Raw genomic sequence first — 25,192 nt, 5'->3', positions numbered from 1 at the left:
GAAGGTTCACCTTCCAACAGAACAACGACCCTAAGCACACAGCCAAGACAACGTAGGTGTGGCTTCTGGACAAGTCTCTGAATATTCTTGAGTGGCCCAGCCAGAGCCCAGACTTGAACGCGATCAAACATATCTGAAGAGACCTGAAAATAGCTGTGCAGAGACACTCCCCATCCAACCTGACAGAGCTTCAGAGAATCTGCAGAAAATAATGCCAAGCTTGTAGCGTCATACCCGTGAAGACTCGAGGCTGTAATCGCTGCCAAATGTGCTTCAACAAAGTACTGAGTAAAGGGTCTAAATACTTATGTAAATGTGATATTTCATTTACAAAAAAATCTAAATTCTAAAAACCTGTTTTTGATTTGTCGTTATGGGGTATTGTGTATAGATTGAGGGAACAAAACAATTGAATCCATTTTAGAATAAGGCTGCAATGTAACAAAATGTGAAAAAAGTCAAGGGATCTGAATACTTTCCAAATGCATTGTAAAATCTGAGGAGTTAGTTGACACCACTTATGTTTCTTCAATTGGCACCTAATTAATTAAATGATACTGGAATATTACAAACAAAGTAGAAAAGATAGTGGCACACTGCAAAGCTTCTTACGGCAGTCTGCAATTCTGCAGACAATCAACTTTACATGAATGACTATGTTCTGAGCTGGCACAGTACTTATCTTGAGTGAGGCTATATGAGTGAGAGTATATGTGTGAGGGTGAGTGAGTGAGTGAGTGAGTATGAGTGAGTGAGTGAGTGAGTGAGTGAGTGAGTGAGTGAGTGAGTGAGTGAGTGAGTGAGTGAGTGAGTGAGTGAGTGAGTGAGTGAGTGAGTGAGTGAGTGAGTTAGTGAGTGAGGGTGTGTGAGTGAGGGTGAGGGTGCATAAGTGAGAAGGTTTTACTGAGGTTGAGAATGCATGAGTAAGGCTGTATGAGTGAGGGTGTATGAGTGAGGGTGTATGAGTGAGGGTGAGGGTGTATGAGTAAGAGTGTATTTGCATTTATTTATTCAACCTTTATTTTAACAATCAAGACATAATGAGACCTAGAGCTCTTTCAAATGCACCTTGTATAATACAACATATATAAATGATACACAAGAGATAGAGAGACAGAGAGAGATATACTGTCACGTTCGTCGTAAAGATGGGACCAAGGTGCAGCGGGATTGTGTATGCTCATCTTCCTTTTATTACGAAGAGAACCAAAACAAACACTTAATACAAAAACAACGACGACGACGACGACGACGAGAAACAGTCCTGTGAGGCACACAGCTACACACATACGGAACAACTACCCACAAAAACCCATAGAAAAACACCCCTACTAAATAGGACCTTCAATTAGAGGCAACGAGGAACAGCTGCCTCCAATTGAAGGTCAACCCAACAACTAAGCATAGACATAGAAAAACTAGACACAGACATAGAAATAGAGTAACATAGAACATTAACCCAAAAAAAAACGAAACACATAAAACAAACACCCCCTGCCACGTCCTGACCAAACTAAAATAACAAATAACCTCTTTACTGGTCAGGACGTGACATATACAGTTGACGTCTCAAGTTTACATACACCTCAGCCAAATACATTTAAACTCAGTTTTTCACAATTCCTGACATTTAATCAAAGTAAAAATTCCCAGTCTTGGGTCAGTTAGGATCACCACTTTATTTTAAAAATGTGAAATGTCAGAATAATAGCAGAGAGAATGATTTATTTCAGCTTTTATTTCTTTCATCACATTCCCAGTGGGTCAGAAGTTTATATACACTCAATTAGTATTTGGTAGCATTGCCTTTAAATTGCTTAACTTGGGTCAAATGTTTTGGGTAGCCTTCCACAAGCTTCCCACAGTAGGTTGGGTGAATTTTGGCCCATTCCTCCTGACAGAGCTGGTGTAACTGAGTCAGGTTTGTAGGTCTCCATGCTTGCACATGCTTTTTCAGTTCTGGCCATACATTTTCTATAGGCTTGAGGTCAGGGCTTTGTGATGGCCACTCCAATACTTTGACTTTGTTGTCCTTAAGCCATTTTGCCACAACTTTGGAAGTATGCTTGGGGTCATTGTCCATTTGGAAGACCTATTTGTGACCAAACTTTAACATCCTGACTGATGTCTTGAGATGTTGCTTCAATATATCCACATCATTTTCCCCCCTCATGATGCCATCTATTTTGCGAAGTGCACCAGTCCCTCCTGCAGCAAAGCACTCCTACAACATGATGCTGCCACCCCCGTGCTTCACGGTTGGAATGGTGTTCTTCGGCCTGTAAGCCTCCCCCTTTTTCCTTCCAGACTATAGTCTGGCTTTTTTATGGCGGTTTTGGAGCAGTGGCTTCTTCCTTGCTGAGCGGCCTTTCAAGTTATGTCGATATAGGACTCGTTTTACTGTGGATATAGATACTTTTGTACCCGTTTCCTCCATTATCTTCACAAGGTCCTTTGCTGTTGTACTGGGATTGATTTGCACTTTTCGCACCAAAGTACGTTCATCTCTAAGAGACAGAACGCATATCCTTTCTGAGCGGTATGACGGCTGCGTGGTCCCATGGTGTTTATACTTGCTTAGTATTGTTTGTACAGATGAACGTGGTACCTTCAGGCATTTGGAAATTGCTCCCAAGGATGAACCAGACTTGTGGAGGTCTCCAAATGTTTTTCTGAGGTCTTGGCTGATTTCTTTTGATTTTCCCATGATGTCCAGCAAAGAGGCACTGAGTTTGAAGGTAGGCCTTGAAATACATCCACAGGTACACCTCCAATTGACTCATATGATGTCAATAAGCCTATCAGAAGCTTCTAAAGCCATGACATAATTTTCTGTAATTTTACAGTCAACTTCTGCCCACTGGAATTGTGATACAGTGAATTATAAGTGAAATAATCTATCTGTAAACAATTGTTGGAAAAACTACTAGTGTCATGCACAAAGTAGATGTCCTAACCGACTTGCGAAGACTATAGTTTGTTAACAAGATATTTGTGGAGTGGTGGAAACATTAATTTTAATGACGCCAACCTAAGTGTATGTGAACTTCTGACTTCAACTGTGTATATATATATATATATATATATATATATATATATATATATATATATATATATATATTTATATATATATATATATATATATATATATGGTAAAATCCATATTAATCCAAATGCCTAAGTATTTATATGCGAGCACACGTTCGATTGGAGAACCATCTAATGAGTGAGTAGTTCACCTGAAACATTCTTACGGTAGTTTAAAAACAGCATTTGTTTTTCCCGTATTAAGCACAAGTTTTAAATCAGCAAGGGATTCCTGCAGATATAAAATCAGACAGTAGTTTTGACACAGCCAGGTCAACAGTCAGGGCAATAGCATACATAATAGTATCATCTGCATATACATGAAGTTTAAAATTGACCAATGGTGTTTATATAAAAATATTGTGAAGAGAACAGGTCCGTAAATCGATCCCTGTGGTACACCTTTATATACTTCAAGAAATGCAGACTTAACCCCATCAATCACCATGGCCTGAGTTCTGTCACTAAGATAATCATGAAACCATGAACAGGTGTCAGAGCTCAGGCCTATCGAAGGACAACTTATTCAATAAAATAGCCTGATAAACAGTATCAAAAGCTTTTGACAGGTCCACTAACAAAGCAGCACATTTCACTAAAGTGGTTGTTGTAATAGTGCTATGGCCAGGCCTAAACCCTGATTGGTTTACATTTAAAATACATTTCTCAGATAGAGAACATTTACCATGGATTCAAATGTCTTCGGTAGACAAGAAAGCCTTGAGTTAGGGTCTATGAATGACACTGTATGAATTAGGTTGTATGTGTGAGGGTGATATGAGTGATGCTTTATGGGTGACGGTGTATCACTTTCTGCATGCCTGCTTTGTGTGGAAGTATATCCATGTGTACATACTGAATGTGATAGCCTGGAACAACGAGATGATAGCCTGGAACATTGACATGATTATTGAAGAGATACAGCCAGCTGGGAGAATGGCCTCACTGATACACACTCCCCTGGTCAATATTGCAGGGATCAATAATGAAAACAAGCACTGGAAGGACCTGCTGTTCTAGCCATGCTTTAGACCCCCGGAGCTAGTGTGTGTGCATGTGTGTGTCTCAGAAAGAGAGAGAGAGACTGTGTTTATCCTTTAAAGTTACATGGGTGTTAAAGGCAATTTATAACCAACATTGAAGATCTGTAAAGAAAATAAATGTGTGACCTCTGAATTGATTCAGTTCTGTTTTCAAGGCTTGTGCGTAGACCCATAAACGCACCCAGATTTTATTTATTTCGCTCATGAACACATACACAAGTACACACCCTCTTCCCCCTCCTGCCCCCTGCTCTCGCTCTCCACATTTCTGAAAGTCCTCACACGGGGGATGTGGCATTGTTGGCCCCTGCGTGTTGCTTTAGTTTGATGGTTGTTTAAGGCTTTAATTGGTGCCAGAACCTGGGAGCAGAGTGGAGCAGCAGGCAGGGAGGAGGGTGGAGCAGGAGGCTGGGAGGAGGGTGGAGCAGCAGTCTGGGAGGAGGGTGGAGCAGCAGTCTGGGAGGAGGGTGGAGCCGCAGTCTGGGAGGAGGGTGGAGCAGCAGACTGGGAGGAGGGTGGAGCAGCAGACTGGGAGGAGGGTGGAGCAGCAGACTGGGAGGAGGGTGGAGCAGTAGACTGGGAGGGGGTGGAGCAGTAGGCAAGGACACAACACATGTCAGCCATCTTTACCTTCACTGCTCTTATATGGTAGAGATGGGGGGTGGAGATGGGGAGGCACAGAGAGATGGCTGGGGGAGAGAGTGCAAGAGAGAGTGGTAAATAAAAGAGAGAGGGGGTTACAGAGACAGAAAGAGAGAGAGGGGTGGGGAATGAGAATGAACAGAGGCTGGAGTTGGAATTAACAAATGCTCCTATTGTAAAGAAAGCTTGTATCAAGGGGGCAATGTGCTTTCCGATTGTTTAGGGCCCCAATTAACCAGCAAAGCTACAGCATTAATTAGCTTTAGTGTGTGTAGGAGAGTTGATTCAGCACAAAACTGGCACACGAGTGGGAATGTATGTTACTTAGTGACTGCTAAACTGCCTGCTCGTCACAGCAATGGAAGAGGTCATTTCAGTAGTGATAATCATGGGCTGCAATCACATTGATTGTTGCAATAGATTTGACTCAAATGTGTATCTAAGGAAGACATTTGCACTAACCATGTTCAGCTTTTAACAGTTAGTCTTCAACAACCCTTTCAGATTGTTAGCCGATGTTAATAAATATATGAAGCTGACATTTGCTGAGACTGTCTTGTTGAACGGACTTAGTTTCTATTGTGAAGCCATATGGTGTTGGTCAGATCTGCAATGTCTAAGCCAGTCACAGCCGTCACAGTATAGTGTGTAACTGGTCTTCCCTTCTCGTCATGACTTTGATTTCACTGGGTCTCCTACAGAGCGAAGGTTAATCACGAAGCCCTTTGTTTGCCCACCTTCTCTCTCTCTCCTTCATCCGATTATTCCTCTCTACCCTTATTGCCTTTCCCCTCACTTTTCTTTTTCCATCTTCATATTGTCTACTACATCCCATCCTCTTTTTCGCCCTCTTTCTCCATCTCATCCTACTATCCCCTCCTCTTGTTTTACATGTAGCTAAGCACATCGCTTAGTAAAAGAGAATGTACAAACAAGTGACTCACAAGATGTGTGTGCTGAGGTAATTACAATGGAAAACATAAGTTGTTCACTATCCACCCTTGCAGGTCACCCACAATCGGCAATGGATAAACCTGCACATCCTCCCCTCACACTTGCTTTTCACCTCTCTTTTTTCTCTGCAATCCAAAAGTTCTACACTAGTGTAACCATGGGCCATACTGCAACATTATATTTTGTTCAGCATAATAGCTTCAACAACAGTATGAAAATACATGTTTAATATTCTTCTTTGTGTATCAGATATTTTTGCTTCACAAGAAATCACCTATTTGCTTGCTTGATATTACTCCTGCTTGCATTATGCCAAAAACATTGTATGCTTTGACCAAGGAAATTATGCCTCAGAGGTGTTTCAAGGGAGTTACTTTTATAGGCGAGGTGGTTCTGAAGGGCCACAGTGCCCCCTGATGGACAGTAATGAGAAAGGACTTGATTCTCACCGACTTCATTGATGCTCTCTGTACTCCGCAAAGAACCGCCTTTTTATGTCGACATAAACTGAGGGGAGGGGGGGGGGGGGATTGTTTTAAGAAGTTCATACCAAGAACCATTTTGCTATTTGATTTGGAATTTTAAGATCCCTTGAAGAATCAAAACAATATGTAAAAAACAGATAGTCCCCCCCCAAAAAAATCTAAAGGAAGTTTATTTTGATGTGTGTGTCATATTTCTGAGAGATATCAGATATATGACACACTTCAAAAGGAATTTTATTTTTGGCACTAAAACAGTCTCCATATACAATATGCTTCCATACAATTATTAAACTGTTTTACTGGGCGACCTTCAGACATGTCTTGTGAGGCCTAATAACCAACATGTATGTATTCGTGAGCGTCTCACCTTTCCACATAGGGGTCATATTAGTGTGTAGCCCAAACTGTTCAGATGCTACAGACAGAAGTTGGCAGATTGGCTGTACCGACTTCAAACAAGTCCCCAAAACGGAGAACACCATCGTGTTTGTGTTTGTGATATCTTTCCATAGAGGGGTCATAATAGTTTGTTCGGACGCTATAGACAATTTTGTGAGAAGACCGATTTTCAAGATGTCTCATGGTCTGACAAACACCGCTCTACCTCTGTCAACTTTCACCACAGATGTGGACGTGCTACATCAGCAGATGTGGTGGATTGAGACGCATCCAATGCAAAAAATATATCTCTAGCTTAAAATGATGGATTTTTATATTATGCTAATTTCATTTACGTGGGGGCTTTCATAACTCATATCTCGAAATGTATAACATACTAACTTCCTGTGTAGTGAACATTTGTACATTTTTTATCTGAGGGCTATTTATTTCTGCAACACACTCGTCAAAATAAGCAAGTTAGTTACAGTGCCTCCTAAAGACATGAAAAGAGGGTATGAAAAGAAGGTAGGATATCAGGTTATTTAAAATGTGTCCTTTTATAAAAGCACTTCATGCAATTTTACATGACTGCAGACTTTTTATATCGCACACATGATCGAATCTGAGATCAATAACAACGACCTTGTCTTGAATCCATCAATAGTCTAGGCCTAGGTGTGTGGAGACACATAATGTATGCTATAATATGAGGAAATTAAGCATTTCACACTGCAGGCCTTAAAGCTCAAATCAGTTTTGTTTTTCAAACCCGTTGTGGAATACAGACTGTCCAAAACACCAAGTTACAAATGATCAAATCGGATGTGTGTTCAGACAGCAGTAATTTGCTGACATGGCTACGCTAGTTGTCATAGTAACAACGTGTGTTCACATTGGTGTAGGCTGATTGGTGGTGCTGCTTGTGCTTCCTATCACTCAGTTTTAAACAAATCATATTAAATCTGACTATACACAATCATTTTATTGTGTGTGCATGTAACCGTACTAACGGATTCAGACAATGCGCAGCTCACTTGACAGCAACAGAGATGGCCGATGCCCTTGTGCCAAAAGCCTAGATCTCTCTTGTTTTACTTTGTAAAACAATGTTCGCACTATAGACCTATTTGGAATTTGATAAAATATTTTGGTAGCTAACATCAGACAGATTAGAGACTTATATTTTCAGCAGGAGCCATTTGTTTTCCAACCTGTTGGTTTCTGGCGATGGTATTTGAAATATTGCGAAAGGCCTGTTTTGTCATAAGTGTGTTTATGCTGTTCCCAGAGAGATCTGCCGCATGTTCCCGACTGTAGGCAAGCCTTGTTACTGGGCTACACACAATCCACAGCTAGGCAATTTTTTTTAGAGAAGCTATAACCAGAGAGTACCAGCCCGCCAGCGAGAATGGACCCGTCGGCCGGCCAGATAGATGGGAGCGGTCAGCCGGTCCAGTTGACGGCTTGAAAGGTGCAGTCGGCCGGACAGATGTGACTGGACGGCCGGCTGGCCAGATGGTAACTGGTAACAGCTAGCCTGCCAGATAGTTCCAGTCGAATGGGACCGGTCAGGTAGGTCCAGTCAGCCGGCAAGATAGAAGAAAAATGGAATTTGAACAGCTGAATACATCGATCTGGTGCCCTTTGAGATGAACATTGAGAGATGAGCTCTATTTAGAATTATTATTAACAAATAAATAATGTGAGCAACTATCCCTTTCCCAAGTGCAGGGGTTTTGAAAATGTTCATGCTATAACAATTAATTTCTGTAAATCACCCACCTTCAAGAAAATCTAAAGGTGGTTGTGGCTGACTAGTTGCAGACAGTCATCTTACAGTAGGCCAACAATAGGCAAGATATTTTGTGTTTGAGCTATTGAGAGCCTCCTTACCATATCTGCTTGCACACTACTAAAATTACAAAATAATTGAGGGAAGAGGCAAATTCCAATATATCCTATTCTCATTTTATGACTTACAATCAACATGTCATGACATAGACTACCTACATGATACATGTATGCCTACAAAAATGCATTTATTTGTGATTTATTTTCAAAGAACCAAGTAGGCATATTATATTTGAAATAAGTAGTTATACCAGAAAAACCGTGGAGTGGAAAAATAAAAGAATGAGGAATAACACTACTGTTGTTCCTGACAAACCCACAAATGATCCTATGATAGCCCATGAAAGGAATAGTTCCACTGACTTACATCAGCTAATGTGTAATAAATATATTAAACAGAAAATCACCCTCCTTTCCATGAGTGTTCTCTCAAACCCCGTCTCAAGTTGTTTAGAAACACATTTAGCCATGTCATTGTGTTTTTTGTTATCTTTTATGTTGCACCAGGTAATCCAAAAGTAAACATTGACATTGTTTGACAGTTAATATTTACATATAGTAATTTGATTTGCAGCAGGCAGGGAAAACATCAAAAATGTCCATGACTTGGCCCTGTAATATGCTGTGGTGATGACACTTGACTGTGTGTGTCTTTCTGGACGCCAGTAAGAGAGTGGAGTACAGCCAGAAGCCTACAGATGAGGCTCTGCAGAAGGCAAAGGGAATGAGGGCCGACCTAGGAGGTACAAAGATCATTCAGCCTTCATGTCTAAAGCCATCCCTGCCTTCCCAACCAGCCTAGAGAAGTTGCTAACACCGCTTACTCATACGCCTTATACACAAAACACACACACAGGTTCCACCTGAAACACCTCAAACTCCTCAGACCATTACATGACTTCAATCATATGTACTGCATGTTCACTACAATGGCATGTTTAGTTACAGAGTTACACCCAACCAATGGTATGTTTAGTTACAGCGTTACACCCAACCAATGGCATGTTTAGTTACAGCGTTACACCCAACCAATGGCATGTTTAGTTACAGAGTTATACCCAACCATAGACATGTTTAGTTACAGAGTTACACCCAACCATAGGCATGTTTAGTTACAGAGTTACACCCAACCATAGGCATGTTTAGTTACAGAGTTATACCCGACCAATGGCATGTTTAGTTACAGAGTTATACCCGACCAATGGCATGTTTAGTTAATTTTTGAAACTGCACTTGAAGAAACTTTGAAAGTTCTTGAAATTTTCCAGATTGACTGACCTTCATGTCTTAAGTGTAATGATGGACTGCCATTTCTCTTTGCTTATTTGAGCTGTTCTTACCATAATATGGATTGGTATTTCTTATGGATTGGTACTATCTTGTCACAAAACAACTGATTGGCGCAAACGCATTAAGAAGAAAATAAATTCCACAAATTAACTTTTAAGAAGGCACACCTGTTAATTTAAATGCATTCCAGGTGACTACCTTATTAACCTGGTTGAGAGAATGCCAAGAGTGTGCAAAGCTGTCATCAAGACAAAGTGTGGCTATTTGAAGAGTTTAACACTTTTTTTGGTTACAACATGATTCCATGTGTTATTTCATCGTTTTGATGTCTTCACTATTATTCTACAATGTAGAAAATAGTCAAATTAAAGAAAGGTTACTGTGAACACTGAGGATATACCCACTTTAAGTTACAGTTTTAACAGTGGCCAAGTAAGCTACTGTGGCTATTTTATCATAATGTAGGCCTGCTCCATCAATAACAATGGAGCAAATGCATCCCATAATATTTTGACATGGAAATAGTTGTTTTATCCTTCAGCCTACAGTAGCAGCCAATGTGTGGTGTTCAATGTAGGGCTACATTCCATAAAACTTTTTTTTTTTAAAGTCTGGGCTTGACATTAACCTGTTTATCCACTTGTCCTTCAGACAAGGAGGTGACTGAAAATCTAGTGTTGTTTGATGCAAGAAAACATTTTACAAAATAAAATCCATTATTATTCCCAAACCATTATTACAGTGAATCAGACAAATTATGCTACCCTCTGCCTATTGGCTACTTAGCGTATTCAAGGCTGTCTCAAAATACAACACTGCCCCTTGAAGACTAAAAAAATTATATCTTTACCTGACTCGCTTTTCAAAGATGTCTAGAAATGTACAAGTTTTGTGCTCTTGTAGGAAGCGATCATTCCCCTATTGCTGATTACAAATGATCTATAACTGGGCTAATAACTCACTAGCTAGCGAATGGTATGAGGCTACATGCAGCTCTCTCTTTGATCTCAAAGCAGCACATCTACTCACAACCGCTCATGCTGTAAACACAGTCCAGTTTAAAGTAAATGGCACAGATCCATATATGTGACTCGTTTCAGGAAACTAGGCGTATGTCGCATGTCACCACCTCACAGGAGAGGCATTTGAATGTAAACATAAATGTTTTATCAAAATGCATTTTTTTTGTTGCAGAAATGCCTTCTGAAAAATGTGAACTTTCATGTGCCTTACTAACAAATATGTATTCGATCTGTAAATGAATACAATTGTTAAATTACAAGCCCAGTTGGTGAGACACGGGAAAAGGCCGGAACCTTCCCACTAGCCATGATTGGTTGAGATAATGAATGGGCTGGACATGCTGGGAGATTAGTTTGGATTGGCCTGCCATGTAGCTTGCTTCTGCCATGTAGCATGCTTCCTTAGCTAGCTAGACTACTAAAGTTTCATTGTTAAGACTGTCACCATTTCATTACAGTATGATTTGGCCAATTTACTTATATTTGCCATACATTTTAATTAAACTTTTTTTTTTACAAATTCATCTAAATGCATGTTGAAATTTCTTTTTTAAATCATTTCCAAATACATTTGAAAATATTTAAACAAATACAGTACCAGTCAAGTTGCACACCTACTCATTCAAGGATTTGTCTTTATTTCTACATTGTCGAATAATAGTGAAAACTATGAAAAAAACACATATGGAATCATGTAGTAACCATGTAGTAACCAAAAAAGTGTTAAACAATTCAAAATGTATTTTATATGTGAGGTTCTTCAAAGTAGCCACCCTTTGCCTTGATTACAGCTGTGCTAGAGGTGTAACAGTTCACTGCACTGAAACGGTTTGTTATATTTGACTCACCACCTGGATTCTGTCTTATGTAGCGAAATTTGAAATTTTGTTTTTTTACAATGGATAAAAGTAGAGACTCAGAGCTACAAAATGGTATATCATACATTGCAATTGAGGAACAATGGGAAAGTAATTCTGCTTTGAAAGTTTTGAGAAAATTGCATTTTAGCATTTCGGTGAGAGAGCTCTTCTTTGTCTACACCCATTCAGCATTGTTCACACCCTCTTAAGCTTTAGCCCCACCCATCTCCTTGCGTTCAGAGCGCACACTTGACGCTCTGGCCGATGATTTGTTTACCTCTGGATCACATGAAAACAGTCGAACCAGCTCTGCAGACAACAATTTCATTATGATTTTGTGCTGACATTTACTGACACCGGCCATATTCAACGGGTGTTGTACACTTTAGCTTAAGACATGTAGCTAGCTAGGTAAACAACATGTAAGATCACACACACACATCACGTCACGCTAGCTAACGAGCCAGCCACCTAACGTTAGCTAGGGAGCCAGCCTGCTAACGCTAGCTAACGGTACACTTTAGCTTAAAATGAAACCCCTTTCTGTCAAAATTAGAAACATGTAAATATCTGAAAATGTAATATCTGAAAATGTAGCTAGCTAGACTATCTTACCCATATACATCATTATACATGATGGATGCTTCTCCCTGGATCCATACCACAAATGCCCTTAGTTTGAAGACATAATCCGGAAACAGGTGTTTTCACACCTCTTTAGCTATCATACTCTAATTCCAATCATTTCAAAACTCGATCCTCCAGAAAGTGGACAGCAACACTTATGCAGCTACATTTAAAAAAAAAGCCGTGTTCGACAGGATTACCAACACAGACTGACCAGCTCAAATAGACAAAAGTCTTATATATTGCAGACCAATACGAACTCATCTCTTGGCATGTCCAGCCCACTCATTATCTCAGCCAATCATGGCTAGTGGGAAGATTGCTGCCTTTTTATGTGGTTTAACCAACAAGGCTCGTAATTTAACAATTGTATTAGTATTTAGAGATGGCATACAAGTTTGTTATTAAGAACCTGATAAGGTATAGGGGGCAGTATTTTCACGGCCGGATGAAAAACGTACCCAAATTAAACTGCCTACTACTCGGGCCCAGAAACTAGAATATGCATATTATTAGTAGATCTGGATAGAAAACACTCTGAAGTTTCTAAAACTGTTTGAATGATGTCTGTGAGTATAACAGAACTCATATGGAAGGCAAAAACCTGAGAAAATCCAACCAGGAAGTGGGAAATCTGAGAATTGTACTTCTTCTTTTGAATCCCTATCCCTACAGTGTCCGTGGGGTCACGTTGCACTTCCTAAGGCTTCCATTGGCTGTCAACAGCCTTTATAAAGTTTTTTCATCCTTCTCCTGTTACTGGGCAGAAAATAGTAGCTCAGTCAATGAGTGGACTGCCTATGGACAAAGGGCTTGGTTATGCGCGAGCACGCCGTTCCTTCTTTTTCTCCTGGAATGAATACGCTATTGTCCGGTTGGAATATTATCGCATTTTTACGTTAAAAATACCCTAAAGATTGATTGTAAACAACGTTTGACATGTTTCTACGAACGGTAATGGAACATTTTGACTTTTCGTGTCTCGAATTACACTCGCGCATTATGCCTTTGGATTGTGATCTGAACGCACGAACAAAACGGAGGTATTTGGACATAAATATGGAGTATTTTGAACAAAAATAACATTTCTTGTAGAAGTAGGAGTCCTTGGAGTGCATTCCGCCAAAGATCAGCAAAGGTAAGGAATGATTTATAACACTAATTCAGAGTTTTGTTGATGCCAGAACTTGGCAGGTAGCTGAATAGCTTGCATTGATGGTTGAGCTATGTACTCAGAATATTGAACAATGTGCTTTCTCCGTAAAGTTATTTTTGAAATCTGACACAGCGGTTGCACCAAGGAGTAGTGTATCTATAATTCTTTAAATAATTGTTATATATTTTGTCAACGTTTATGATGAGTATTTTTGTAAATTGATGTGCTCATTCACAGGAAGTTTATGTGGGAATACATTTTCTGAACATCACGCGCCAATGTAAAATGCTGTTTTTGGATATAAATATGAACTTGATCGGACAAAACATACATGTATTGTGTAACATGATGTCCTAGGAGTGTCATCTGATGAAGTTCGTCAAAGGTTAGTGCTTCATTTTAGCTGAATTTTGGGTTTCTGTGACATCTCCTTGCTTGGAAAATGGCTGTGTGGTTATTGTTTGTCTATGTACTGTCCTAACATAATCTAATATTTTGCTTTCGCTGTAAAGCCTTTTTGAAATCGGACATTAAGGAGAAGTGTATCTTTAAAATGGTGTAAAATAGTCGTATGTTTGAGAAATTGAAATTATTAGATTTTTGATGTTTTGTATTTCACGCCCTGCTGTTCCATTGGATGTTCAAGAAGGCATTTCTGCCCAAAAACGCATTTTGATAAAAAAACTTTTTTTTTTTTATTCAAACTGCTCTCCTGTGAAGTCGTGACTTGCGATATACACCTAGTTTCCTGAACCGGGTCACATATATGGTCGTTTCGTGGTTGGTTTAAAGTTTAGGTTTTGCCATACATTTTTCCATCTGTCGTTTTCACATGTAACAGTGTTGTTTCTCAGCCATCTGTATCCACTCACCATTCCTGATGAACGACCACTGCGCTGCTGCTGACCCCAGGGCAAGGAGGTTGCCAACTTCAACAGCCACTGGTTGTTAGAGCAGGTGTTCTTCCATATTTACACCTGTGTTAATTACGCTGATTGTGGCCACTATTTTCACAGCTCCTGCTTTTCCAAAGTCCCTCACAACATGGCACCGACTACGTTTAGTTTTTTGCCCTAGCACTACACAGCTGATTCAAATAAACAATCAAAGCTTGATGATGAGGTGGTTATTTGAATCAGCTGTGTAGTGCTAAGGCAAAAACCACAACGTGCACCAAGAGGGGCCCCAGGATCGAGTTTGGGAAACACTGCTCTAATGAAAGGAGAAGAGGAGATGAATGTGAAAAAGTGGAGAAAGGAGGGTGGATGCAAAATAAAGAGTTGTCTCACAAAGTAATCAAAACCACCGTTAAGACAATCTCCAAATGGTGCTGGGCACGCAGACTTGTTTTTGTGTTATCAGCAAAGACGCCATTCTCCTCTAAGCTGGACTGGGGCCCACCGAGCGATTCCATTACAGACGAAATGGGATAGCAGCACAATTATCTCAAGTCCAGTTCTCCAAACCCCATTGTATCTGTAAACTGAGGCCTGAGCAAGGATTAATGTGTGTGTCTGGGGGTTGGTGAGGGTGGTAAGGAGGTAGACTGGGAGCGGGGAGTAAATCGGGAAGAGGGGGGAGGAAACGTGAGAGTGGAGGGAGGAGGGGGAGTGAGTGGGGAGGGAAGTGGGGGGAGGGTGGAGGGAAGCAGGAGGAGGAGGGAGTGAGAGGGAATAAAGCAGGAGGGGGGGACGGGGGGAGGGAAGCTGGAGGAGGAAGGGCTGTGGCTCTAGCTCTTTCCACTAATCACAGAGGGAGAGGAAGAAGAAAATAGACCAATAAATATATGGAACACTGGAAAGAAAATAAGCTCTTGAATCAAAAGGCTGGCCTTGTGTGCCATGGAGATCAGTTTGGGGTGGTTGTCTGGAGGATGCCTACCACAACAGGAAGAGAACAAAAACAGCGACAGGGAAAATATATAAACAAAAAGCCTATTTACTGTTGCATGTAATGGCAAAACCCACTCGCCAGAGAGTGACGCAACGTTGCAATGGCAGGCGGAATGACAAAAGCCCCTGGCATTCCCATCATGCTTCTCATCTCACTTTACCATACAATGATGACATTATGTGCAAGGTCTTTTGCTACTGCAGCCATATTGTGCCAACACTCAAAAGTATTGGATAAAAGTCAGGACTTCTAGTTGGGTGAGATTACTATCAACCAGTGGCGACCCGTCAATCAGGGTGGTGATTTCTAGGGGGGCTTGCCTGTTTTGCATGTTATTTTGGCATTATCTCGTGTCACATATCCGTTTACAAACAATGTAAAAAATAAATAAAGCTGCATACAAACATGGTCTCTTTTTTTGCTTTATTGAGTAAGGCAGCTCCAAAATGCAGGTGTTTCAGCCTAGCTCAGTGCTTTCTGTGGTGGTGGGGCAGTCAGCGGAAAATACGGAGCGTAGGTGTTGGTAATGTTCTCTAGTTGCGCCATGATTGGCTTAGTGTTCTGTCGCTCATGGGGACACTACGTCACTGCCATGTCTAAGGGTAGAGCTCAAGAATACAAGCCCCTTTGGGTGCTGCCATAGAGTTACATTAGAAGTGCCCATCCAAGAAGGCTCAGGGTCATTGGACACAAATAAAATGACGTCAAACCACGTTATATCTACAGTAGCTTTGATTGGACTGATCATGTCAACATCATACTTTCAAAATCTTAGCTAGCAGTCATCATCATGAATCAAGCTGACAATCTACTGCCAAATCCTTTTTAATCCTTGTCATATGAAGATAAATAATTAAGAGAAATTATAGATAAAACATATCAATGCTCATCGGCCATAAACATTACACAACAAGTTGGAAATCACAAATTCAACAATGAGTAGTTTGGAAGGAAACAGTGGCTAACTGCAAGCATTGCAAAACAATCACTAGTCTGCTATTCAGTGGAGTGGCTGTGTTGTCCCAAATCTGGGATTAAGGGTCTCTTTTCCAAGTTTAAAATTATAAACATTCAACATTGGCCATGCTGTCAATGAAGCATGATTTGTGTCACACTCAAAACAACAGTGAACTGCAAAATCTGACTTCCGTGAGTTCAAGACAACTGGGAACTCGGGAATAACTAGCTCTGACTGGGAAAATATGTTTTGAAAGGTCATCCAACTCGCAATTGTAAATACAGAACTTGGGTCTCTTTCTAGAGCTACGACCTGAAGATCACTGACGTCATCATGATTCAACCTTGTTTTTTCCCGAAACTTGGTCTTCTCACAAAAAACGTCTGTAGCGCCCGAAGGGTTTGGGTTAAAAAACTAATATGACCCCTGGAAAGACAAGACTCTCACAAACACGATGGTGTTCTCCGTTTTAGGACTCGTCTGAAGTCGGTACAGCCAATCTGCCAACTTCTGTCTGTACACTCTTAGAATAAAGGGTTTAAAAATGGTTCTTTGCAGAGGGATAGGGTTCTTTCTACCAAGAACAGTTTAGATCAGAAGAACCCTTTTTGGAAGAAAGCATTCTTTGATGATTATTTGGAAGGCAAGAAGGATTCTTTGGAAGGCAGGAAGGGTTCTACATATACAGTATATTATTTCTCAGCATGGTCTATTGGAGGGAGATTGAATTGTTTGTTTTACTGTATATCTGTACATTGATTGGTTAATACATTTTATGCTACAGAAAGATAAATAACATACAATTTTCTAAAATAATCCAATCTGTAGGATTTATTGCACCCATTAATGAGATGGTTGTTCCAGTTTAGATGATTGAGGTCGTCTCAATATTCAATCTTCCCTACCCTGGCAGTCATTCTGAATGCAGGTTGCGGGTGATTAACAATTCCACTTGTTGGATATCCTAACTGGACTCCAAAAGGAAGTACAAATCACTTTGCAAGCCAGCATAATATGACTTGAAGGCTTGATGTGGCCTGTAAACCAGGAGATTCCTAACACCACTGTGTTACGGTATACAGTAACTAGGCCCTCAAAGAAAGCCCGTATGATATATGTAATGTATTGTCATAGATAATACAATTTTAAAGGCTAATATCGCTGGTGGAACCGTTCATAGCGGGTTCTAGGAATAACCATCCAAAGATAAAAGGGTTCTGGTAGAACCTTTTAGATGATAAAAATGGTTCTTGGTAGAACCCTTCATAAAGGGTTCTGGGCAGAATGCTTCATAGAGTGTCCTAGGTAGAACTTTATACAGGGGGTTCTTTGAAGAACCCTACATAGAGGGTTCTAGACAGAACCCCCTGTAAAGGGTTCTACCCAGCACCAAAAAGGGTTCCCCTATGGGGACAAACTGGAAAAACCCTGTATGGTTCTACTTGACAAGTGTAGCATCCGAACAGTTTGGGCTACACACTAATATGACACCACCATCGACTCCCACGAACACGTACATGTTGATGGTTTGGTCTAGGACAGTGTTCCCCGCTGAGTTTTCTGAAAAATAAAATAAAGAAACATAAGACTGTAAAAACACAAATCAGCTCCTAGTGATTTTAATTTTGGAAATCTGTTCCAAAGTATTTCCACGCATAATAGAGCGATGTATGTGATCATATACAAATGTAGGCTAGGTTTGAAATTATTATATTTTAGTCAAACAGTCTAACCGTTTGGGTATCTTGCGGTCAATTTGCAGTCTACAAATTCATTTTTACTACGTTCCGGCCCCCTGACCATCCACTCAAGAAAAAAAAAAGAAGAAAAAAAAGAATTGGCCTGCAGCTGAATTTAGTTGATGATCCCTACTCTAGTACACCCACAAGCCTCATCTGAAAGTACCACGGTACCAGTAAAACAAAATTATGGAAGTATATATATGAATGTACTTTAGTGCCAAAAAAAAGGGGTTAAATATGGGTTGAAAAAAAATCCTGAGCTTTTTTATATCTCTTAGATATAGGACAAACACTTGAAAACATACCACATACTACATACCACCGGGCCCTTAGACCTTAGGGGGTTTTGTGTTAGAGATGTGAGAATACATAAATCTAAGCCTTCAGTGAACAGGATTTTTTACATGATCTTTATTTTAGTTACCTTAATTGTATTTCAGCTATCCCTGAACCTGATTTAGCATTCAGCCTTTTTTCAGTTGTCTTCAAAAAACTAAGGGTTAAAGGTAGGTTGAATGCCTGGTACACTAGGGAATTATCAGAAATAATTAATAAAAGCGATGATGCTTGGATCAAGGCCAGGAAAACAGGCTTAGGCCCAGGCTGGCAAGCTTGTAAGCCACTGAGGAATCATTGTGTAAGACAAATCAGAAAGTCTAATCTGATTATTATGTAACCACTCTTTCGGATTGTAATGGGAAACTGTCAAATTCCTGAAGGATTCTACTTCCTCCTCTCTGCCACAACAAATAAATTCAGACACTTGCCTCATTATGGAAAAAATGCCATTATTGATGCATTTAATCACCATTTTATCTCTGAAAGAACTTCTAAGCCTATTCACAATGATACTGGGCTAGATGCTGATAGGGGAAACTTGCTGAATGATCAAAGAAATGATAGTCAAAGCTTTTCTTTTAGGCTAGTTACAGAAAAACAAGTCCTGGATGCGTTGCAAGCAATATACAACAAGAAACCCACAGGGGCTGACCAAATGGATCCTGGTCTGCTTAAGTGTGCAGCGCCCATCATTGTTGGCTCAATAACCCACATTTCTATTTAACATTGTTATCAGGAAATATTCCAAAAGTATGGAATTCAGCTCTTGTGCTGCCACTCCATAAGAACGGGGATAGACGTGATCTTAATAATTATGCCCCGATTTCAAGGCTTCCTTGTCTAGCTAAGATTATTGAATCCTTGGTAAATGTACAACTTTTCTCTTTATTATCTGAGAAATGTATTTTGAATGTAAACCAATCAGGGTTTAGGCCTGGCCATAGCACTATTACAGCAACCACTTTAGTGAAATGTGCTGCTTTGTTAGTGGACCTGTCAAAAGCTTTTGATACTGTTTATCAGGCTATTTTATTGAATAAGTTGTCCTCGATAGGCCTGAGCTCTGATACCTGTTCATGGTTTCATGATTATCTTAGTGACAGAACTCAGGCCATCGTGATTGATGGGGTTAAGTCGGAATTTCATGAAGTGCACAAAGGTGGACCACAGGGGTCGATTTTGGGAGCTGTTCTCTTCACTAGTTATATGAACACTATTGGTCAAGCTGTTAAAAATGGTAAACTTCATCTCTATGTGGATGATAGTATTATGTATGCTATTGCCCTGACAGTTGACCTGGCTGTGTCAAAACTACTGTCAGATTTTATTGCTATGCAGGAATCTCTTGCTGATATACGGGCAAAACAACAACAAGGAATCTCTTCTTAATACGGGCAAAACAAAATTCATGATGTTCACTCATTAGATGGTTCTCCAATTGAACGTGTTCCCGCATATAAATACTTAGGCGTTTGAATTTATATGGATTTGACGTTAAAAAAACATATAGATGAGCTGGTTATGAAGCTAAGATTTAAAGTTGGCTTTTACTATCGAAACAGATTGTGCCTTTCTCTAAGCAGTAGGAAGCAGATTATTCAGTCAACCTTTTTATCTGTTCTTGATTATGGTTATATTGTTTATAAAAATACAGCTGCTACTACTCTTAAACCTTTAAATGCCATCTCGCATAGTGCCCTTCGTTTTGTTACAGGTGACAGTTTTGATACTCATCACTGCATCCTGTATCAAAAATGCCCTACTTTCTAAACTTCAGTCTTATCTAACTTTGCTGTTGAAGTATAGACATCTGAGTTGCATAACCAGTTCACAGGATTGGTTAACTCTTAAGGTTCCTAGGGTCTTCACCGAGCTAGGTAAATATGCTTTTAGCTTTAAAGGACCGTATTGCTGGAACAAAATTTCAAAACACATTTCATTGAGATGTTTTGCTGCCGTTCGCAACGTTTAGAGTATTGATTGGGGACTTATTTGTAGAGGAATGTAAGTTTTTCTGGGCGATTTGTGATGTTTTACTTGTGCTTCCCATAACTGTGTTTTGTATTCTAATGTGCCAAATTTACAGTGCCAGTAAAAAGTTTGGACACACCTACTCATTCAACACAACAATGAAATAACACATATGGAATCATGTAGTAAGCAAAAAAGTGTTAAACAAATATATTTTATATTTGAGATTCTTCAAATAGCCACCCTTTGCCTTGATAACAGCTTTGCACACTCTTGGCATTCTGTCAACCAGCTTCACTTGGAATTATTTTCCAACAGTCTTGAAGGAGTTCCCACATATGCTGAGCACTTGTTGGCTGCTTTTCCTTCACTCTGCGGTCCGACTCATCCCAAACCATCTCAATATGGTTGAAGTCGGGGGATTGTGGAGGCCAGGTTATCTGATGCAGCACTCCATCACTCTCCTTCTTGGTAAAATAGCCCTTACACAGCCTGGAGGTGTGTTGGGTCATTGTCCTGTAGAAAAACAAATGATAGTGGGACTAAGCGCAAACCAAATGGGATTGCGTATCTCTGCAGAATGCTTTGGTAGCCATGCTGGTTAAGTGTGCCTTGAATTCTAAATAAATCACAGACAGTGTCACCAGCAAAGCACCCCCACACCATAACAACTCCTCCTCCATGCTTTACGGTGGGAAATATACATGTGGAGTTCATCCGTTTAACCAAAAATCTCCAATTTGGACTCCAGACCAAAGGACACATTTCTGATGGTCTAATGTCCATTGCTCGTGTTTCTTGGCCCAAGCAAGTCTCTTCTTATTGGTGTCCTTCAATAGTGGTTTCTTTGCAGCAATTCGATCATGAAGGCCTGATTCACACAGTCTCCTCTGAACAGTTGATGTTGAGATGTGTCTGTTACTTGAACTCTGAATAATTTATTTGGACTGCAATTTCTGAGGCTGATAACTAATGAACTTATGAACTTGTAACTCTAATGAACTTATCCTTAGCAGAGGTAACTCTGGGTCTTCGATTCCTGTGGCGGTCCTCATAAGAGTCAGTTTCATCATAGCGCTAGATGGTTTTGTCATCAAGGCAAAAGGTGGCTATTTGAAGAAGTGTTTAACACTTTTTTGGTTACAACATGATTCCATATTGTAACGGCTTTCGTCGGAAGGAGTGGACCAAAGCGCAGCGTGGTAAGTGTTCATGATTTTATTCTCAAAAAACCACTCAAACAAAATAACATACGGGGAAAAACGAAAGCGCACAGTTCTATCAGGTACAGATAACAAAACAGAAAGCAACTACCCACAAACACAGGTGGGAAAAGGCTGCCTAAGTATGATTCCCAATCAGAGACAACGATAGACAGCTGCCTCTGATTGGGAACCCTACTCGGCCAACACAAAGAAATCGATAACATAGAATGCCCACCCCACATCACACCCTGACCTAACCAAAAGAGAAATAAAACAGCTCTCTAAGGTCAGGGCGTGACACATATGTGTTATTTCATAGTTTTGATGGCTTCACTATCATACAATGTAGAAAAAAGTCAAAATAAAATCTACTGTAAACACTGAAGATGTACCCGCTTTAAGTTACAGTTTTAACAGTGGCCAAGTAAGCTACTGTGGCTATTTCTATCATTATGTAGGCCTACCATCAAAAACATTGGAGCAAATGCATCCCATAACATTTTGACATGGAAATAGTTGTTTTATCATTCAGCCTACAGTAGCAGACAATGTGTGGTGTTCAATGTAGGGCTACATTCCATAAAACTTTTTTTTTTTTTAAGTCTGGGCTTGACATTAACCTGTTTATCCACTTGTCCTTCAGACAAGGAGGTGACTGAAAATCTAGTGTTGTTTGATGCAAGAAAACATTTTACAAAATAAAATCCATTATTATTCCCATACCATTATTACAGTGAATCAGACAAATTATGCTACCCTCTGACTATTGGCTACTTAGCTTATTCAAGGCTGTCTCAAAATACAACACTGCCCCTTGAAGACAAAAAAAGATATATCTTTACCTGACTCGCTTTTCAAAGATGTTTAGAAATGTACAAGTTTTGTGCTCTTGTAGGAAGCGATCATTCCCCTACTGCTGACTACTAATGATCTATAACTGGGCTAATAACTCACGAGCTAGCAAAGGATATGAGGCTACATGCAGCTCCCTCTTTGATCTCAAAGGAGCACATTTACTCACAACCGCTCATGCTGTAAACACAGTCCAGTTCAAAGTAAATGGCACAGATCCATATATGTGACTTGTTTCAGGAAACTAGCTGTATGTCGCACGTCACCACCTCACAGGAGAAGCATTTGAATGTAAACAAAAATGTTTAATCAAAATGCGTTGTTATTGGCATAAATGCCTTCTGAAAAATTTGAACTTTCATGTGCCTTACTAACAAATGTGTATTCCATCTGTAAATACTAATAAAATTGTTAAATAACAAGCCCAGTGGGTTTAGACATGGAAAAAGACTGGAACCTTACCACTAGCCATGATTGGCTGAGATAATGAATAGGCTGGACATGCTGGGAGATTAGTTTGGAATGGTCTGCCATGTAGCATGCTTCTGTCATACCCTTTGCTAGTTAAACTACAAAAGTTTCATTGTTAAGACTGTCACCATTTCAATACAATATGATTTGGCCAATTTATTTATATTTGCCATACATTTTAATTTAAAAACATTTCTTACAAATTCATCTAAATGGATGTTGAAATATATATTTTTTAACATTTCCAAATACATTTGAAAATATACAGTTAAAGTTGGAAGTTTACATACATACTTAGCCAAATACATTTAAAGTCAGTTTTTCACAATTCCTGACATTTAATCAGAGTAAAAATTCCCTGTCTTAGGTCAGTTAGGATCACCAGATTATTTTAAGAATGTGAAATATCAGAATAATAGTAGAGAGAATGATTTATTTAAGCTTTTATTTCTTTCATCACATTCCCAGTGGGTCAGAAGTTTACATACACACAATTAGTATTTGGTAGCATTGCCTTTAAATAGTTTAACTTGGGTCAGACATTTCGGGTAGCCTTCCACAAGCTTCCCACAATAAATTGGATAAATTTTGGCCCATTCCTCCTGACAGAGCTGGTGTAACTGAGTCAGGTTTGTAGGCCTCCTTGCTGGCACACACTTTTTCAGTTCTGCCCATATATTTTCTATAGGATTGAGGTCAGGGCTTCGTGATGGCTGTCCAATACCTTGACTTTGTTGTCCTTAAACCTTCGTATACTTGGGCTCGATATTCTGGGGATCCTGGAACCTGCCCGGGGTTTTCTTTCTCAGTGCGCCCTTATTTTTGAGCTACAGCCATCTTCATTCCCTTTGGACCGGTCAAGGATAGCATATATTATTACGCTAATGACGGGAAAGGCACTCTCCTGGGCTATGTCAGTTTGGGAACAACAATCCGCCATTTGTCATCATCTGGAAGATTTCATGGCAGAGGTGAGGAAGGTGTTTGATTCTCCGGTATCCGGAAGAGAGGCGGCCCGAAAACTACTTGAATTACGTCAAGACTCCCGTAGTGTGTCAGACTATGCAGTAGATTTTCACACGTTGGCCGCGGAGAGTGCCTGGAATCGGGAGTCCCTATTCAATACCTTCCTTCATGGACTTTCAGAGGAAATAAAAGACAAGCTAGCAGCTCAGGAGTTACCGCTGGGCCTTGATTCCCTTATCGCCCTTGCTCTTAGGACTGATGAGCGTCTACGGGAACGCAGTAGTGAGAGGAAGTCTGGTCTTGGGCACACTCGTTCATCCACTGCTGCTCGTTCATCTCCGAAGGAATCCAGAAGTCCCCAAAGGCTGTATTTCCGAGAAGACCCGAAGCCACCCGAGTTCCCTCAAGAGTCATCGGCGACAGGTGAGTCAGATACACCGGAACCTATGCAACTGGGCAGAGCTAGATTATCGCCTAGGGAACGTTCACATAGGCTAAGTTCCAACAGTTGTCTGTACTCTGGGGCTGCGGGACATTATATACCACATGCCTGGTTAAGAGACCTAGACTGGGAATTCTCTAATTCCCATCAACCACACTCTTTTTTTGTGATACTGCTGTGGAGAGACCAGTCTAAGTCTCTCCGGGTGCTCATTGACTCTGGGGCGGATGAGAGTTTCATGGACGCTACCCCAGTTTCTGAATTAGGTATCCCCACTCAACTCCTCTTTGTTCCCATGGATGCTAGAGCACTGGACGGCCGCTCCATTGGTAGAGTTACCCACAGCACTGTTCCTGTTAATCTGTGGGTTTCAGGAAATCACAGTGAGGCTATACAGCTTGTCCTCTTTGAGTCCCCCCATGTTCCTGTTTTGGGATTTACTTGGCTCCAAAAACAACCCCGCTATTGACTGGACCACGAGTTCAATCCTGGGTTGGAGTCCGTTCTGCCATTCCCTTTGCCTCAAAGCAGCGTAGCCTTCCCCGAGACAGACTCCTCAGGGCTTAAGTCAAGCCTCGGATTTCTCTTCCATCCCCGCAGAGCACCATGACCTCCTGGAGGTCTTCAGCAAGGCACGGGCTACTTCTCTTCCCCTGCATCATCCCTACGATTGTGCCATTGACCTTCTCCCAGGCACCACACCGCCTCATGGTCGGCTATATTCCCTATCCGGGCCGGAGACCAAGGCCATGGAGGAGTATATTGAGGACTCTCTGGCTGCTGGAGGCATCCGTCCTTCTGCATCCCCTGCCGGCACAGGGTTTTTCGTTGTGGAAAAGAAGGACAAGACCCTGTGTCCGTGCATTGACTACCGGGCCTTAACGACATAACAATCAAGAATCGTTACCCCAGCCTTCAACACTGTCAGTGAACATTATGAGTACCTGGTCATGCC

The sequence above is a fragment of the Salmo salar genome, chromosome 05 (genome assembly GCF_965601325.2).
Source record: "Salmo salar chromosome 05, fSalSal1, whole genome shotgun sequence".
Lineage (NCBI taxonomy): Eukaryota > Metazoa > Chordata > Actinopteri > Salmoniformes > Salmonidae > Salmo > Salmo salar.
This window is presented reverse-complemented; position numbering follows the sequence as displayed.